Source organism: Rhineura floridana, chromosome 4 (assembly GCF_030035675.1).
Source record: "Rhineura floridana isolate rRhiFlo1 chromosome 4, rRhiFlo1.hap2, whole genome shotgun sequence".
NCBI lineage: Eukaryota > Metazoa > Chordata > Lepidosauria > Squamata > Rhineuridae > Rhineura > Rhineura floridana.
In genome coordinates this window covers 133,081,861-133,100,282 of record NC_084483.1, presented here as the reverse complement: position 1 = coordinate 133,100,282, position 18,422 = coordinate 133,081,861, and the positions used below count along the sequence as shown (strand labels likewise).

The 18,422-nt window shown below is 45.1% G+C and overlaps 1 long non-coding RNA gene across 1 annotated transcript; it reads right to left on the bottom strand.

Annotated features, from left to right (window-relative positions):
• Positions 1 to 1,961: 1,961 nt before the first annotated feature.
• LOC133384448 (uncharacterized) lies at positions 1,962 to 18,019 on the bottom strand. The gene is made up of 3 exons (XR_009762564.1): positions 17,864 to 18,019; positions 13,648 to 13,792; positions 1,962 to 2,161 (listed from the first exon to the last, which is right to left on the bottom strand). It is a non-coding gene; the product is annotated as an uncharacterized LOC133384448 (long non-coding RNA).
• Positions 18,020 to 18,422: the final 403 nt, after the last annotated feature.

Genomic DNA, 18,422 nt, shown 5'->3' with positions numbered 1-18,422 from the left:
TGCCAGGTCCAGCTGAAGTGATGGGATCATTCCTTCTCACCTCCTTAGTGAGCCTGGACAGGGAGCATTTAATCTAGCCTACTTGCTTCTTCCAAGAATGGTTGAAGTGCAGGGCCGGTTGTAAAGTGTGGCCAGGTGGGGCACTGGCCTGATGGCACCTGGAGCTACGGGGGGCCCCTCAGCTGCCCCCCTTCTGCAATCCGTGCCCCCCACGCCCCCACCTACCTGTCTGCTGTCTTTTACCATTGCCCTTAACGAAAATGGCAGCTGCGGTTTCCCTAAGGTACTGAAGCCCATCACCATCTTAGTTGATGGCTGAGATGTGTGCGCGTAGCATGCATGCATGCCATCAACAAAGATGGTGACGGAGGCGTCATCCCCTTAGGGAAACCATGGCCGCCATCTTGGTAAAGGGCAATGGTAAAAGACAGCAGACAGGTGGGGGGCACATGCGTGCACATGCGCACGCATGCACACACACACACCATGGGCCAGGGCAAGCTGATGCCCAAGGGCCCCGGCATTCCTGGAGCTGGCCCTGTTGAAGTGCCCTCAGGCCAGGCCAGGCCAGTCCCCAGAAGGCCATTGTAGGAAAAAGGAAGCCTAGGTTTGTGGAGATCAGATAAGAGCACTCAGGAGTAAAGATGGATGCCCCTGAAGGCTGCAATTCTAGACACACTTACCAAGGGACTAGACCCCATAGAACTCCACACGACTTATTTGTGAGTTCATATGGTTAGGATTGTGCTGTTAGTAAGGCTTGACTAGGGCTCCTCTGCAAAGATATCCATATCAAAGCAGAGTTGCAACTCCCTGCCTGGCATACCCTACCTGCCTATTGAAGTGGCTGCTCCAAATTTCTTTACCGACTTGACCCTTCACTGCAGAGAGAGGTTTGAGAAATGAATATGAGTTAAGAAGATTCTCTACCCTTTTCTGTCTACCCTGTGGGCTCCTATAAATTCACTTTGACAGTCAACCCAATTCCAGTGAATAATAATTGACAGCGAGAAAACACATGGTTTGGTTTACCTTCACAGACAATAGCTTGAGAACAACAGCAACTGAAGCCATACTTCCCAGTATGTGAATTCTCTTTTACCACTATTGGGCAAGAAACAAACCATCATGCAACCAACAAGGTGCATCATCAGTGGGTTTAAGGGGGTTTAACTGAGCACATGTAACCACTGTTGTTGCTTCCATGGATGTAAGGGAGTAAGGTCAGAGGTAAATGAAATGCAAATAGAAAAAGAAAATTACAGTTATGATTTCCTGAATGCAATATACCAACCACAACAAGATACCTGCGAGTAAGGCAGAAAACTCAGCATCCTGCAACCAGTCAGGGTTCCTAACCAAAACTAAAAAAATACTGGCACCCAGTTAGCCAGGGTCCCAGAAATCTCCATGCAGCACAACCTGACCAGGGGGCTGCAGTTAATGCAGAATGTTGTGGCACGATTGCTGACATGAGTGAGACCCTATCAGCACATAATATCTATGCTCTGAAATCTCTACTGGTTGCCAATTTGCTACCAGGCAAAGTTCAAGGTGTGCTTTCCATGTTATGGTGCAACATAGTATTTGTTCTGCTCTTTTAAAATATCGATCATTTAGTGTGGCAGCACCTACACTTTGCAACTCCCTGCCTACTGACATTAGGCAGGCATCTTCATTGTACTCTTTGTGGCACCTGCCAAAATCATTTTTGTTTAGGCAAGCCTACCCAGGCATGTAGAAGCTCTTATTTTTTTTTATCTTTTATTAACTTATTGTTGGTTTTATTATTTTGAATTTTTAAAATATCTGTCTTTAACTTTTTGCCAACAATGTTGTTGTTTTAATTTGTTCTGTAAACTGCTGAGGTTTTTTTTACAATAAAGCAGTATATTTATTTATTTATTGCATTTATTAATCACCTATCTGGCTGGCCATCAGCCACTCTAGGTGATGTACAAAGCAAAAATGATACAGAAATGATACAGAAATGATACAGAATCTAAAAATCTAAACAATAAAATAATACCTGACCAGCATTAAGAATAACATAATCCAAACAAAACAATAAGAACAGGAATCTTCCATGATCTTCTTCTGATCTTCTTCTCCAGGTGACCTCAAGGCGACTCCAAGTGCGACGCCCCTCTTCTTTATATACCTGGAGCAGGGAAGACACAGGATGGCAGAGTTGTGGAGTAATTGGAGCAAGTGGCCACAGCTGCAACAGCATACAGAGTCTCACAAACACAGCATTCTTCCACACACACCCAGCTTCAGGCAGCCCCCTTTATATAAATGTTATAAATAAAATACATAAATAAATTTCAGAGTCACTATGCTCCTTGGGTCTCTTTCCTCTTCTAAGAACAAAGGAATTTGCCTAATGTTGACACAAGCCATTTGGTCCCATCTAGCTCAGCACTGATGACATGGACTAGCATTGGCTGTCCAGGATTCCAAGCAATAGTCTTTTCCAGAGATTGGAGTTTGGACCTTTGTATGCAAAGCATGTGCCCTACCACTGAGATACAGCCCCTTCCACTGTTTAAAAAAGTATCTTTTAAAATTGTTCTTTTCAATTCACTAATAAATGCACAGCATACCTAGGGCAGATCCACACCATCAATTTAAAGCACATTCAACACACATTTAAAGCACATGAATCCCACCACAGAATCATGGGAACTGTAGTTTGTTAAAGGTGGTGGGAATTATAACTGTAAGGGGGAAAACTACACTTTCCAGGATTCATTAGGGGAAGTCATGTGCTTTAAATGAGAGTTGGATGTGCTTTAAATGTATTGTGTGGATCTACTTCATAAACTTTGCCTGCATGTAAATAATTTTAATCAGTTTTTTTAAATGGAAATCAGCTACAAAGTTTACTGGGTGACCATGGGCTATTCACATCTCTCAGCCTAATCTGCACAACAGAAGGGGCCCATGACCTCCCCAAGGAAGAAGGGCACACTTAAAATGTAAAGGAAATAATAATGTACAACCATAGTGTGAAATCAGATACTTATCAGGACATAGTATGAAGAAATATTCATATAAGCATGACTGCCAAATATGTTTATTATTTACACAATCTGTAATGATATGTATAGTGCAATCCTATGTATGGTTACTCAGAAGCAAGCCCCAATGTATTCAATGGGTTTACTCAAACAGGGAAGCATGCACAGGACCACAAACTCAAGTGATAAGGAACTTCACTCACCGAACACAAAATTCAGAATCATGCCACGTTAAGCTGTTTTGCAACTGTTTTATAATAGTTTTATGATTATTGGATTTTAAATGGATTTATTTCTTGTTGTGAGCTGCCTTGGTTTCCAACCCTACCTCACAGGGTTGTTGGAAAGATTCCATATATACACACATTGATGTTAAAATACATACACTTCATATAATAGTTTATTGTGAAAGCCAGTTTATTTATTTATTATACTTATATAACGCCCCATAGCCGAAGCTCTCTGGGCAGTTTACAGTAACTAAAAACATTAAAACAAATATACAAATTTAAAAACACATCTCTTAAAAACAATTTAAAACACAATTTAAAAATTTAAAACAATTTTAAAAACACGCTAAAATGCCTGGGAGAAGAGGAAAGTCTTGACCTGGTGCCAAAAAGATAACAGTGTTGGCGCCAGGCGCACCTCATTCCAGAATTTGGGGGCCACCAATGAGAAGGCCCTCTCCTTGTTGCCATCCTCCGAGCTTCCCTCGGAGTAGGCACCTGGAGGAAGGCCTTTGATCTTGAACGTAGTGTATGGGTGGATTTGTACCGGGAGAGGCATTCCATCAGGTATTGTGGTCCCAAGCCATGTAAGGCTTTATAGGTCAAAACCAACATCTCAAATCGAGCTCAGAAACATACAGGTAGCCAATGCAAGCAGGCCAGAATCGGTTTTATATGTTCAAACTGTCTGGTCCCTGTTACCAATCTGGCCGCTGCATTTTGCACAAGCTGCAGTTTCCGAACTATCTTCCAAGGCAGCCCCACGTAGAGTGCATTGCAGTAATCTAATTTGGAGGTTACCAGAGCATGGACAACTGAAGCCAGGTTATCCCTGTCCAGATAGGGACTTAGTTGGGCCACCAACCGAAGTTGATAGAAGGCACTCCGTGCCACTGAGGCTACCTGAGCCTCAAGTGACAGAGATGGTTCTAGGAGAACCCCCAAGCTACGAACCTGCTCCTTCAGGGGGAGTGTCGGAAGCAGTGGTTTGGATTTGTTACGCACTGGGGAACATTTTGGGACAAGCCGGGCCTGTACAAAGGGGACGGGCTCCACTTGAACCAGAATGAAACCAGACTGCTGGCACTTAAAATTAAAAAGGTGGCAGAGCAGCTTTTAAACTGACTGAGGGGGAAAATCAGACAGGAGCTGAGGAAGGTCCGGTTCGGAATAAACCTCCCCCCGGGACAAAGACCAAAGAAATGATGAAATTTGAAAAGGGATAGGCCTAGATGTAGGCATTGTGAGAGCAGGGGCACAGGATATCAATTCAGAAGGGCAAAATTACCACAGGCCAAACCAAAAGTGCCAAAAACACTTGAAGAGAGACACTGCTTACAAGTGCCTATACGCTAATGCTAGAAATCTCCGAACCAAGATGGGAGAACTGGAGTGCTTGGTCTTAGAGGAGAGCATTGATATAGTGAGCGTAACGGAGACCTGGTGGAATGGAGAAAACCAGTGGGATACGGTTATCACTGGATATAAACTATATCGGAAGGACAGGGAAGGACGCATTGGTGGCGGAGTCGCTCTATACGTGAAAGAAGGCATTGAATCCAGACAGCTCGAAACCACAAAAGAGGCGGACTCTGTGATGCGTCCTTCCCTGGCTCTCCCTGTCAGGTTCCTACCTGCTCGTGGTTACTGCCTGTCTCTAGGCACCACCAGGGACTCCACCAGTCCGGACCGCACTCTCTTATGGTTTCTCTCCCCGCTCTAGCACAGATCTCAACAGATCCCCCTGCTAGGCAACCACCAGTAATGTCCCAATACTAGTATTCCCAGAGACTCTGAATACTGGTATTGTTATTCTCTTCACCGCTGCCACCATTTGTTACAGTTCCCCTTCAGCCTTGGTCATTACCTTACCCTCCCTTCTGGTCTGTGAAACCCCAGCCAAGGATCAGGCCTTTGGTAAACCAAATTAAGTATTTATTACAGATAACAAAGCTAACAAGATTAACAAGATTTCTTCTTAAGGCACATAAGCATATGGTTTTACTCAATACTAATCCGAACTCCACCTCCCTCCTGGTAAACAACTCTCTAAACCCCACCAATCATCTCGCATTCTACTGCCCATTCACTCCCCCTCCTCTTTCACTCCACTTACCATGTATCTTCTAAAACAACAACACTTACCATATATACATTAATATAGGAACATCACAGACTCCTCCACAGAATCGTTGTGGGTGGTGATACCACGCCCCAGGAGGGACTTAATACTGGGAACGATCTATCGTCCCCCTGATCAAAATGCTCAGGGAGACCTTGAGATGAGATATGAAATGGAGGAAGCATCCAAACTAGGAAATGTGGTAGTAATGGGTGACTTCAATTACCCGGAAATAGACTGGTCGCATATGTGTTCCAGTCACGACAAAGAAGCAAAATTTCTAGATATTCTAAATGACTATGCCCTAGACTAGTTGGTCATGGAACCGACCAGAGGGACGGCAACCCTAGACTTAATCCTCAGTGGGGACTGGGACCTTGTGCGAGATGTAAGTGTTGTCGAACCGATTGGGAGCAGTGACCATAGTGCTATTAAATTCAACATACATGTAAATGGCCAATTGCCAAGAAAATCCAACACGGTCACATTTGACTTCAAAAGAGGAAACTTCACAAAAATGAGGGGATTGGTAAAAAGAAAGCTGAAAAACAAAGTTCAGAGGGTCGCATCACTCGAAAATGCTTGGAAGTTGTTTAAAAACACTATGTTAGAAGCTCAACTGGAGTGCATACCGCAGATCAGAAAAGGTACCGCCAGGGCCAAGAAGATGCCAGCATGGTTAACAAACAAAGTCAAGGAAGCTCTTAGAGGCAAAAAGTCTTCCTTCAGAAAATGGAAGTCTTGTCCGAATGAAGAAAATAAAAAGGAACACAAACTCTGGCAAAAGAAATGCAAGAAGACAATAAGGGATGCTAAAAAAGAATTTGAGGAGCACATTGCTAAGAACATAAAAACCAAGAACAAAAAATTCTATAAATACATTCAAAGCAGGAGACCATCTAGGGAGGCGATTGGACCCTTGGATGATAAGGGAGTCAAAGGTGTACTAAAGAACGATAAGGAGATTGCAGAGAAGCTAAATGAATTCTTTGCATCTGTCTTCTCAGTGGAAGATATAGGGCAGATCCCTGAACCTGAACTAACATTTGCAGGAGGGGATTCTGAGGAACTGAGACAAATAGTGGTAACGAGAGTGGAAGTTCTAGGCTTAATAGACAATATAAAAACTGACAAATCACCGGGCCCAGATGGCATCCACCTGAGAGTTCTCGAAGAACTCAAATGTGAAATTGCTGATCTGCTAACTAAAATATGTAACTTGTCCCTCGGGTCCTCCTCCGTGCCTGAGGACTGGAAAGTGGAAAATGTAACGCCAATATTCAAAAAGGGATCCAGGGAGGATCCTGGAAATTACAGGCCAGTTAGCTTAACTTCTGTCCCTGGAAAACTGGTAGAAAGTATTATTAAAGCTAGATTAACCAAGCACATAGCAGAACAAGCTTTGCTGAAGCAGAGCCAGTATGGCTTCTGCAAGGGAAAGTCCTGTCTCAGTAACCTATTAGAATTCTTTGAGAGTGTCAACAAGCATATAGATAGAGATGATCCCGTGGACATAGTGTACTTAGACTTTCAAACAGCTTTTGACCAGAGCTTGGAAAAGTTATTTTTTTGAACTACAACTCCCATCAGCCCAATCCAGTGGCCATGCTGGCTGGGGCTGATGGGAGTTGTAGTTTAAAAAAGTAACTTTTCCAAGCTCTGCTTTTGACAAGGTACCTCACCAAAGACTTCTGAGGAAGCTTAGCAGTCATGGAATAAGAGGAGAGATCCTCTTGTGGATAAGGAATTGGTTAAGAAGCAGAAAGCAGAGAGTAGGAATAAATGGACAGTTCTCCCAATGGAGGGCTGTAGAAAGTGGAGTCCCTCAAGGATCGGTATTGGGACCTCTACTTTTCAACTTGTTCATTAATGACCTAGAATTAGGAGTGAGTAGTGAAGTGGCCAAGTTTGCTGATGATACTAAATTGTTCAGGGTTGTTAAAACAAAAAGGGATTGCGAAGAGCTCCAAAAAGACCTCTCCAAACTGAGTGAATGGGCGGAAAAATGGCAAATGCAATTCAATATAAACAAGTGTAAAATTAGGCATACTGGAGCAAAAAATCTTAATTTCACATACACGCTCATGGGGTCTGAACTGGCGGTGACCGACCAGGAGAGAGACCTCGGGATTGTAGTGGACAGCACGATGAAAATGTCGACCTAGTGTGCGGCAGCTGTGAAAAAGGCAAATTCCATGCTAGCGATAATTAGGAAAGGTATTGAAAATAAAACAGCCGATATCATAATGCCGTTGTATAAATCTATGGTGCGGCCGCATTTGGAATACGGTGTACAGTTCTGGTCGCCTCATCTCAAAAAGGATATTATAGAGTTGGAAAAGGTTCAGAAGAGGGCAATCAGAATGATCAAGGGGATGGAGCGACTCCCTTGTGAGGAAAGGTTGCAGCATTTGGGGCTTTTTAGTTTAGAGAAAAGGCGGGTCAGAGGAGACATGATAGAAGTGTATAAAATTATGCATGGCATTGAGAAAGTGGATAGAGAAAAGTTCTTCTCCCTCTCTCATAATACTAGAACTCGTGGACATTCAAAGAAGCTGAATGTTGGAAGATTCAGGACAGACAAAAGGAGTACTTCTTTACTCAGCGCATAGTTAAACTATGGAATTTGCTGCCACAAGACGCAGTAATGGCCACCAGCTTGGATGGCTTTAAAAGCAGATTAGACAAATTCATGGAGGACAGGGCTATGGCTGTGCTCTGCCACCCTAGTCAGAGGCAGCATGCTTCTGAAAACCAGTTGCCGGAAGCCTCAGGAGGGGAGAGTGTCCTTGTACTCAGGTCCTACTTGCGGGCTTCCCCCAGGCACCTGGTTGGCCACTGTAAGAACAGGATGCTGGACTAGATGGGCCACTGGCCTGATCCAGCAGGCTCTTCTTATGTTCTTATGTAAAAGGAGAAATAGAGCTGCGTGTCATCAGCATACTGATGGCAACACACTCCAAAGCTCTGGATGACCACACCCAACGATTTCATGTAGAAGTTGAACAGCATGGGGGACAGAACTGACCCCTGCGGAACCCCATACTGGAGAGTCCAGGGTGCTGAGCAATGTTCCCCAAGCACCACCTTCTGGAGGCGACCCACCAAGTAGGAGTGGAACCACCGCCATGCAGTACCTCCCACTCCCAACTCAGCCAGTCTTCCCAGAAAGATACCATGGTCAATGGTATCGAAAGCCGCTGCGAGATCAAAGAGAATCAATAGAGTCACACTCCCCCTGTCTCTCTCCCGACAAAGGTCATCATACAAGGCGACCAATGCTGTTTCCGTGCCAGAACCAGGCCTGAAACCCGACTGAAATGGATCCAGATAATTGGCCTCATCCAAGAGTATCTGGAGCTGGCCCGCAACCACTCGTTCCAGGACCTTGCCCAGGAATGGAACATTTGCTACCGGCCTATAGTTATTAAGATTTTCTGGGTCCAGGGAATATTTGCTACCGGCCTATAGTTATTAAGATTTTCTGGGTCCAGGGAGGGTCTCTTCAGGAGTGGTCTCACTACCGCCTATTTCAGGCAGCCAGGGACCACCCCCTCTTGCAGAGAGGCATTAATCATTTCCCTGGCCCAGCCGGCTGTTCCATCCCTGCTAGCTTTTATTAGCCAAGAAGGGCAAGGATCCAGCACAGAAGTGGTTGCGCGAACCTGTCCAAGCACCTTGCTCAAGCTGCACCAACTGAAACTCATCCAAGAAATTGGGACAAGGCTGTGCTCCGGATACCTTCTCTTGATTCACCTGCTATAACACTGGAGTTTAATTCCTGGCGAATGCTAAAGATTTTATCCTGGAAGTGCCTAGCAAATTCAGTTGGATGGTTATTGCAGAACTGATTTCTTAAATCAGTATTAGTTTCCTACAAAATAAAAGCAGTGACACCTAGGTAAGCGCTGCCTAATTGTTTTAAAAAATAGGATTGGAGGGGAAGAGAAAGATTTACAACACAAACACAATCCTTTGCTATGTTCACTCAAATATCCCATTTATTTACAGCAAAATCCTAACCATGTCTACTCAAAAGTAAGTCCTATTGAATTCAATGGAGTTTACTCTTGGTGTGTGGGATTAGCATTGCAGCTTTATACCCAGAAATGCGAGTATAGGATTAAAGCTTCATATTGGGAAGGTTTTCAAAACATACTATGAATTGGAGAAGTAAACTTCTTTTAAAATTCTGTTTGAAAGACAAAATGTATAATATGCTATTTTTGCAAGTAATTAAAAAAATTCTGCATGTAGACTTTTATTATAATCACAGCTGAAATTGTTTATAGTAAACAGTTGCCTATAACAGATGCTATTGGAGGCTGTTGATTCATAGGGTCGCCATAAGTCGTAATCGACTTGAAGGCACATAACAACAACAAAAAACCAAGATCCTGCTGTGATTCTTTTGTTCTGGATCTCTTGACCTGCATACTTTGCTATTGCTGAAAGCTATAAACTTATTCAGTTATGAGATTTTCAGACAAGCAGTTTTCTGACCTTGCAATGGGTTCTAGCTGTTGACTGGAGGTCAACAAATCCCTCGTCAATCACAACCCTGACTTTACTTATTGGCTACAAACCTGAAATGGCAGGGTTAGAGTAGGTAGCTACGAGCTCATTTAACAGAAGTTGGCAGGGGTGCTGACGTTTTGGTGTATATCTCTTGAACCAGACCACCTAGAAATTTTTTTAAAAAAATGAATGCTGAGAATCTGGAGATTGGGGTGACTCACCTGGAGACCCAGAGAGGGCCCCAAAAATCCAGTCTCCAGGCAAAAACCTGAGACCTGGCAACCCTAGCACTGAGAGGTTTTACCACGAGGACACTTTGAATCAAAGAAATGATTGCGTATGCAAATTCTAAGGAATATGGTACCACACTCCCTTTCTAAATGTTTGAATTGGCTCTGTTGCAACCCAATTCTGTTGGGGAGGGGTATATTTGGTAATAGTCATTTAAAAAATTTCCTGTAGTAGGAAAAGAATAGGAAGCGTGACGCTTCATTTTTCTCAATCAGGATTCAGATTTGGAAGTTGAATCAGGCAGCCACTGAAATACTTTGGACCAAATCATGCTCTTTTCCAGAGCACCTAACCAGGGACTAAAACAGGTCTTGTGGTCAGTGCACACTCTTACCCTCCAGTTGTTGGTGGACTATCCATCCCTGACCATTGGTCATCCTGGTTGGGGCTGATGGGAGTTGAAGTCCAGCAACAGTTGGAAGGCACCAAGTAAAGAATTTTAAGATAAATATTTTGAGAACTATCAGGATCTTGTCAGGGCCTGTGGCCAACAGCAAGGCAGAAAGAGAGACATTCCTGCAGAGAAAACTGCTGTGTTCTGCAGATAGACTTAAGCTATCTGGGCCTAAGCCAGCAAGACAGACTAACTGTAAAGATGAAGGCCGGCCTTAGCTCTCTCCCTCCTCTTCCCCCTTGCCTGGTCTAAGAAAGAAAACCAGCTGTGGAATGAGCAAGAGAAATGAATGCCTTGGCAGCCAGTCAGGGGCTGTCTGCTCCAAGAATCATCATGCATTCAATAGAGCTTTCACGGTATTTTAGGAAATAGGAGCACATTGAGTGAAAAGGTTAAGTCAGCAGGCATGAGTGTCTTACAATGGGGAAGGACCATAGTTTAGCAGTAGACCATCTGTCTTACACAGAGAAGGCCCCAAGTTCAATCCCTGGTATCTCCAGGTAGGGCTGGGAGACAACCCTGTCCGAAATCCCTGAGAGTCACTGCCAGACAATGCAGAGAGAGATGGACCAATGGTCTAGCTCAGTATAAGGCAGCTTCCTATGTTGTACTAGAAAACAAATGCTAACATGCAAACAAAGATGGCACTCAAAGCACACTGATGCTATCTTCCTAGAACAGGACTATTAGCCACCAATGCCAAGAGTGCAAAGGGCAATTTCTTTATTTTGACTCAGTCAATCCAGCGATCAGCTTAATGTTCCTACAGCTTGACTGTGCTGTCTCTTTTTCAATTCTCACCTCAACCACTGACTTGTTAGGTAGTCTTAGATAAACGACTATTTTATTCACTTCAGTTTCACATCTGCACAACGGGGATAATAAGACTCAAATTAGCCATTCGTGTAAACATTCATCTGCCACAAAACCAGCAGCAGTGTTGTTTGGCTGCCCTCTCCCATCACCCTCAATAATGTCTAGTACAAACAGGCCTTAGAAGTCTAGAGAGGCCCAGACCACTTCCAGCTTTTGAGGCTCCTAGCCACAACAACAACACAAAAGAATGAGCTGATCTGAGAGAAACATGTTCATTGTGGTCTAAACTTGTGCCATCAGAACTGGTATATTTTTATTACTATTTATGAACATTTAAAAGTCTTTAATATGACAATATCTGTATGAGTTAACAAAAAAATACGTCGTTGTGAGCCCTCTTGGGCGGGGGTAAACAGACAGGGGCAAGTCAGAGGAAGAGGACGTGGACTAGGATGAATCAATTGGGGAGGGGTCTAGCAGTGGAACGGACTTAGAGGGCACCCTGATCCCTGTCTTTGATGCCACCACCCCCACAACTACAGGCCCCCCTGCAGGAGCTCAACCTGACTCATCAGATGCAGGGCCGGCTTCAGGCATGCCAGGCCCTTGGGCATCAGCTTGCCCTGGGCCCTGCCCTTAATGAAGATGGGGGCCGCAGTTTCCCTAAGGGGATGACACCTCCACTGCCATCTTTGTTGATGGCACGCATGCATGCTATGCACGTGCATCTCTGCCATCAACTAAGATGGTGGCAGGGGCTTCAGTACCTTAGGGAAACCACGGCCGCCATCTTTGTTAAGGGCAATAGTAAAAGACGGCAGACAGGTAGGTGGGGGCGTGGGGGAGTGGAAGGGCAGCTGAGGGGCCCCCTGTAGCTCCAGGGGCTGTCGGGCCAGTGCCCCACCTGGCCGCCCTTTAGAACCAGCCCTGATTAGACGCTTCCCTGCCGGGAGCACCTCCACTTCCCATGCCTGAACTGACTGTTGGCAGCCCCCATCTGTCGGAGGGGGAAGACAAGAGACTGGCTGAGGCTCCCACCTTCACCCCACACTCGAAGATGCTTGAAGTGGGAAGTTCAACAGACCCAAAGGAGGAGCCTTCATTTGTGCGCGCGTTCCTAACCTTCTTAAGCAGACTGGGGGGGGGGGGGAGAACAGTTGCTGAGTCAACATCTTGGAGTTGCGAAGTCACGCTTAGCTAGTGCTAGAGAGATGCTGAGTTCCTAGAAAGAGTAGCTAGTTTCATGAGACACTCTGCACCACATTGTCTATTACTTTAATAAAAAGAGAAAACACCACTGTTGAGTCTGACTCTGAGTCTCTCAACTTCGGGCAGGACATACATCTCTTATTTGCTTAAATGTACCACTCTAAGCTGAGAGAATATGTCACATTTTGGTCTGATGTGCATAAGGACAAATTGTGAAACTTACAAAATGCCAAAAATTAACAAGCGACTTGAGGCCTCCTTTGAGTTTCAGGCCCACGCCAACTGCTCTCCTGCACCCCCACATGTGGTTTCATGACATTCTCTCCCCCACAGCCACCAGTGATGCAGCCTGAGGGCAGAACAAAATGCCAAATGTTGTGATGTCAGAAAATTAGAGAATTTTTATGGCAGGGAGCTTATTTTGGATTGGCATTTTATGCTTTTTTATTTTAGATATGACCGTACTGCTGCATGTACCTCAATCTCCAAGCAGTGAGAGACTCCAGGGGTTCCTGAGCATAAGATGGAAGGATTCACAGCACTCCTACTCCATTGCTTCCCCATTAGATTTCTAGGGAGGCTCCCCAAAGCCATGGCTTTGGATTCAGCGCAAAGAATAAGGCAGGCCTCTCTGTGTGTCTTTTTAGCTCCCCAGCTCTATACCTAGCCAAATGAGGGGGGAGGGCCTACCCCCCAAAAGAGCATCACTGGCCATTTGTTCCTATGGCAACACATCTGCTCTTGACCAAGTCTTTAGACATGTTAATGGAGGCACTGGACTGACTTGGCCGTTATCCTAACAAAGGAACTGGTTTGACCAGTTCAGCTGGTTCCTTCCACTGCAGATTCCACACTTCCAGAATTACAGGCTTGGAGAAGACCCAACTCCCAATCATATAACAGTATTTTTATTCTTCGTGTACCCTGCCCTGGGACTTTTTGCGGAATTGGTGATGTTAACAAATATTCAGAGTAAACAAATTAAAGTGCAGTTGCCATTTTTGCTCCAATGTCTCATTTTTGCTTTACTCCCTCCTAGCTTACCTTTAGGGCTGCTGTAAGGTAACAGAGATAATGTATAAGAAGCGCGTTGAGCACATAAATGCCATATTTTGTTGTCAATTGCAGATTTATATGAAATTGTCTTTGAGCTGTGTTCTTTGGTAAAATTCATCCAAAACAGAAAGGTCTAATAAAAGAAAATCCATATGAGGCATAGCTAACCAAATCTTTAGGTGTAGTGTTGAAAACATATGGTAACATATTATAATTCTCTTCCTTGTAATTCATATCTTTTTTATATGGAAGCTGTGAGAACTTAGTATCAGCAGTTTTCTTTCCTCTTCCAGTACTTTGTCTAATGTAAAATGCACACGTGTGTGTGTGGATGCACACGTGCACACACACACACACACACACAGAGCAGGGGAGAGGAGGGGAGGGGAGAAACCACACCAATGAAATATTGAGGTAAGCTGCCTCGGAATGGAAATGCCCTAAATAATAAAACAGATGAAGATACATGCAGTAAAAATAGGAATTTCCACATCCCATCATTCCATTGTATTATATCCTAGTGGCCCATCTCATTTATGATGGCAATTTCAGGCTGTTCTCTCGAATTTTCTATTAGACATAATACACTTTCCCCCTTCCCTTCTAAGCATATGATAAAACAGTTTTATTAAATGTTGGGAAAGGGGAGTTAGGATCAGACACCCACCGTTGCCAACTCAGCACAAGCTCATATATAAATTAATCACTTTTTGGGCTGATTGCAGCACATGTGTGGTTTTGATTAGAGACTGGATTTAAGACTTGGCAGCCAAGAAATCTTCTGCAAGGAGAGGCTTAAGCAATGCTCTAAAGAGAGAGAAAAAGCTCAAACTGGAAGACTAGCAGAACAGTGCAATTTGCGCTTTGGGAATTAGAACCTGCCGAAGGTCGCCCGGTCGAAGCCCTGGTGACGGAGTGGAACGAGAGGATCGCCGGGGCAGTAGACCGAGTGGCTCCGAAACGTCCTCTCCCCCTGAACAGAACTCAAGTAGCACCATGGTACACACCACGGTTGCGTACTTTGAGACAGGAGGTGAGACGACTAGAGTGCCGGTGGCGGAAGTCTCACTCCGAAGATGCTCGGACACAGGTTAGAGCAGCAATAGCTGCCTACCAAGTGGTGGTAAGGGCGACAAAGAGGGAATTCTTTGCTGCCTCTATTGCATCAGCAGAGTGCTGTCCCAGGAGGTTGTTCCAAGTGGTCCGAAGCCTGGTCGGTCCAGCTGCTCAGGAACCCTTGGAACAGTCTAAGGCCTCCTGTGACAAATTGGCAAAGCACTTTGCTGATAAAATCGAGCACCTGAGGAGCTCGATTCCATGCGCCGTGGATACAGTGAGTGAGCTAGAGGTGACCAGTTGCAAACCGGTCAAATGGGATCGATTTCGGCCTCTTCCTTCTGAGGATGTGGACAAGGTGCTCTCATCTGTAAGGCCTACCACTTGTCTAAATGACCCTTGCCCATTGTGGCTCCTTATGAGCTGCAAAGACAGATTGGGTGAGGGGGTCAAGGCAATGGTTAATGCATCCCTGCAAGGGGGTGTTATGCCACTAGCCCTCAAGGAGGCTATTATTAAACCCATCTTAAAGAAGTCCTCCTTGGATCCCCAGATCCTAAACAACTTCCGCCCAATTTCGAACTTACCATTCTTGGGCAAGGTCATTGAGAGAGTGGTGGCAAATCAGTTGCAGACACACTTGGATGAAACGGATTATTTAGATCCATACCAATCGGGTTTCAGGACTGGACACGGAACTGAAACAGCCTTGGTCGCTCTGGTCGATGATATGAGGAGGGCAATGGATAGGGGAGAACTCACCTTCCTTGTCCTCCTGGATCTCTCAGCGGCTTTTGATACCGTAGACCACGGTATCCTTCTAGATCGCCTGGAGAGTTTGGGATTGGGAGGCACAGTTCTACGGTGGTTCCACTCCTTTCTCTCTGATAGGCGCCAACAGGTAGCATTGGGTGATGAGGTTTCAGACCCTTGGCCTCTCAATTGTGGTGTGCCACAGGGTTCTATCCTCTCTCCCATGCTATTTAACATCTATGTAAAGCTGCTGGGAGAGATCATCAGGAGATTTGGGCTGCAGTGTCACCAATATGCGGATGACACTCAGCTCTATCTCTCATTCAAGTCTTCACCGGAGAGGGCTGTGGGGACCATGTCCAAGTGCCTGGAATCCGTGAGTGGATGGATGGGCAGGAACAGGTTGAAGTTGAACCCTGATAAGACCGAGGTACTACTTGTGGGAGACAAGGGAGGGTTAGGAGATGTTGACCTGGTGTTTGATGGGGTGAGGTTGCCCCTACAGGACCAGGTCTGCAGCCTCGGGGTTGTTCTTGATTCCAAGCTGTCCATGGAGGCTCAAATTTCGGCTGTGAGCCGGGCAGCTTGGTATCAATTACACCTTATACGTAGGCTGCAACCCTACCTCCCTGTTCAACAGCTTCCACTCGTGGTGCATGCCCTGGTCACCTCTCGTCTAGACTACTGTAATGCGCTCTACGTGGGGTTACCCTTGAAAACGACCCGGAAATTACAACTTGTACAGAATGCAGCGGCACGCTTACTTTCCAACAGCCGCCGCCGGGACCACATTACGCCAGTATTATTTGATCTACACTGGCTACTGGTTGTTTTCCGGGCCCGATTCAAGGTGTTGGTTTTAACCTTTAAAACCCTGTACGGTTTCGGCCCAGCTTACCTGAAAGAGCGCCTCCACCGCCACCAACTATGCCGCCCAACTAGATCAGCCACACAAGGACTTCTCTCAATCCCGCCAACCAAAATAGTTAGGTTGGTGGGTACTAGGGAGAGAGCCTTTTCTGTGGTGGCCCCCACTCTCTGGAACTCCCTCCCATGTGACCTTCGACATGCCCCTTCCCTAGAGGTATTCCGCAAGGCCCTGAAGACGTGGCTATTCCAACAGGCCTTTGAGGTCCTTGGGAGGGGTAAATCTCCTTAATCTTGTCATCTATCGTATGCTGTTAATATAATTGTTTTTATATGTATTGATGACTGTCCAGTATTTTTATTTATTGTTATTAATATGACTGCATTGTTATTGTTGTATTTTATCTCATTTTAATGTACGTCGCCTAGAGTGGCCATTTGCCAGATAGGTGACAAACAAATTAAATATTATTATTATTATATTATTATTATTTGTTTCTCTACCTACTTTTGCTGATGGCCCCATCCGCTATTGGTATGTGGCCCCCACAGAGCTTGGAAAAGTTACTTTTTTGAACTACAACTCCCATCAGCCCCAGCCAGCATGGCCACTGGATTGGGCTGATGGGAGTTGTAGTTCAAAAAAGTAACTTTTCCAAGCTCTGGGTCCCCAGAAGGTTATCTAGAAGGGAATTTGGCACTTGGGCTGGAAAAGGTTCTCCACCCTTGCATTAGCAGCTGGGGTGTGTGTGTGTCCAGAACCATGGCATGTGGAGGAGGGGGGCTTCCCGTGCCACAGTCCTGACAACAATCACTCACCTTAAGCTGCCATTTGGCATTGTAGCACAGGAAGAAAGGGTTACCTTCCATCAGTTAAAACATGGTCCTGATGCTAAGTACCCCCTCTCCCTCCCCTGGTAGTGACTATTTAAATAAAATAAAGAGAATCTCACAGAACCAAACTATGCATTCAACCTAAAATATAGTTTGACCCTATGCACTGATTATTATGAGTCTCTACTGTATACAAAGCACTATTACTATCGTTACTACAGGAACTCGCCGTAACAAGTATCCTCACAATAGCCCTCAGAGGTAGGTCGTGAATATTGCCATTTTATAAAAGGGAAACCTGAGACGGACTGAACATTACTTGCCCAAGTCTCTCTAAACTGAGAGTTCATGGCTGAGCATGAAGTTGGCTCCAGGTTGCTGTGGCCCATGCCCTCCTCTCTAAATTAGGCCCACACTTGTTGGTAATGCTGTGGCTGACAAATATTGGGGGGTGGGCAACAGGGAGTGTGCTAGAGGTTCAAAATCCACACCATACTCTTTGAATTATTGCCAGAGTCCTCTGCTCCCTTGCCTCATTATCCATTTTAAATACGTTTGCTTGCAGCTGGTTCCTCTGCAATCTTATCCTCAAATTTGCATTGCCATAGAAACAATCTTCCTCCTCCCTGGGTTCCTCTCCATAGCAAGTCCTCCTATTTTGCTTATCCTCTTTATCTGTTCATTTACTACCTACCTCTCTTCTCATTATGCTGTTCCAATTCCCCTGCCTTTTTCTTATGCCACCACAGCAAAACATTTCTTCCATAATCCTCTTCCACTACAGCCTTTATCTTTGAAACTGTCAGAATCCGCTGGTGTTGATTCTTCTGGTGCTGAGCTGAAGCAGGAAGAGTGGGGAACAGGAATGGATTTTGCAAGCCTCTCTCTCTCTCTCATACACACACATTCACATACACACACACACGCAGAGGTATGTGAACTGTCTCCTTTTTGCAAAAGGGTGTGAAACTGCTTGCAAGGTTGTGGGTGTCATGAGGAAAATTCCAGTCCAGTCACAAACAGTCGAGAAGTTGGAGCAGAATGGGGACACACTCCTTAATGTTGTATATCTGCACTGCATTATTTTCACCAAAATGCATGCACATCCCCATTTGCTTTCTCCCCTAACTAGACATGCATAACTATGCACAACTGAAGCTGGATCAGGGTGAACGATTTGCCACACATTGCTGGCAGGAGATGCATCTGCTGACATGGTATGGCAAGACAGGAAACACTGGCCTGTTGACTGG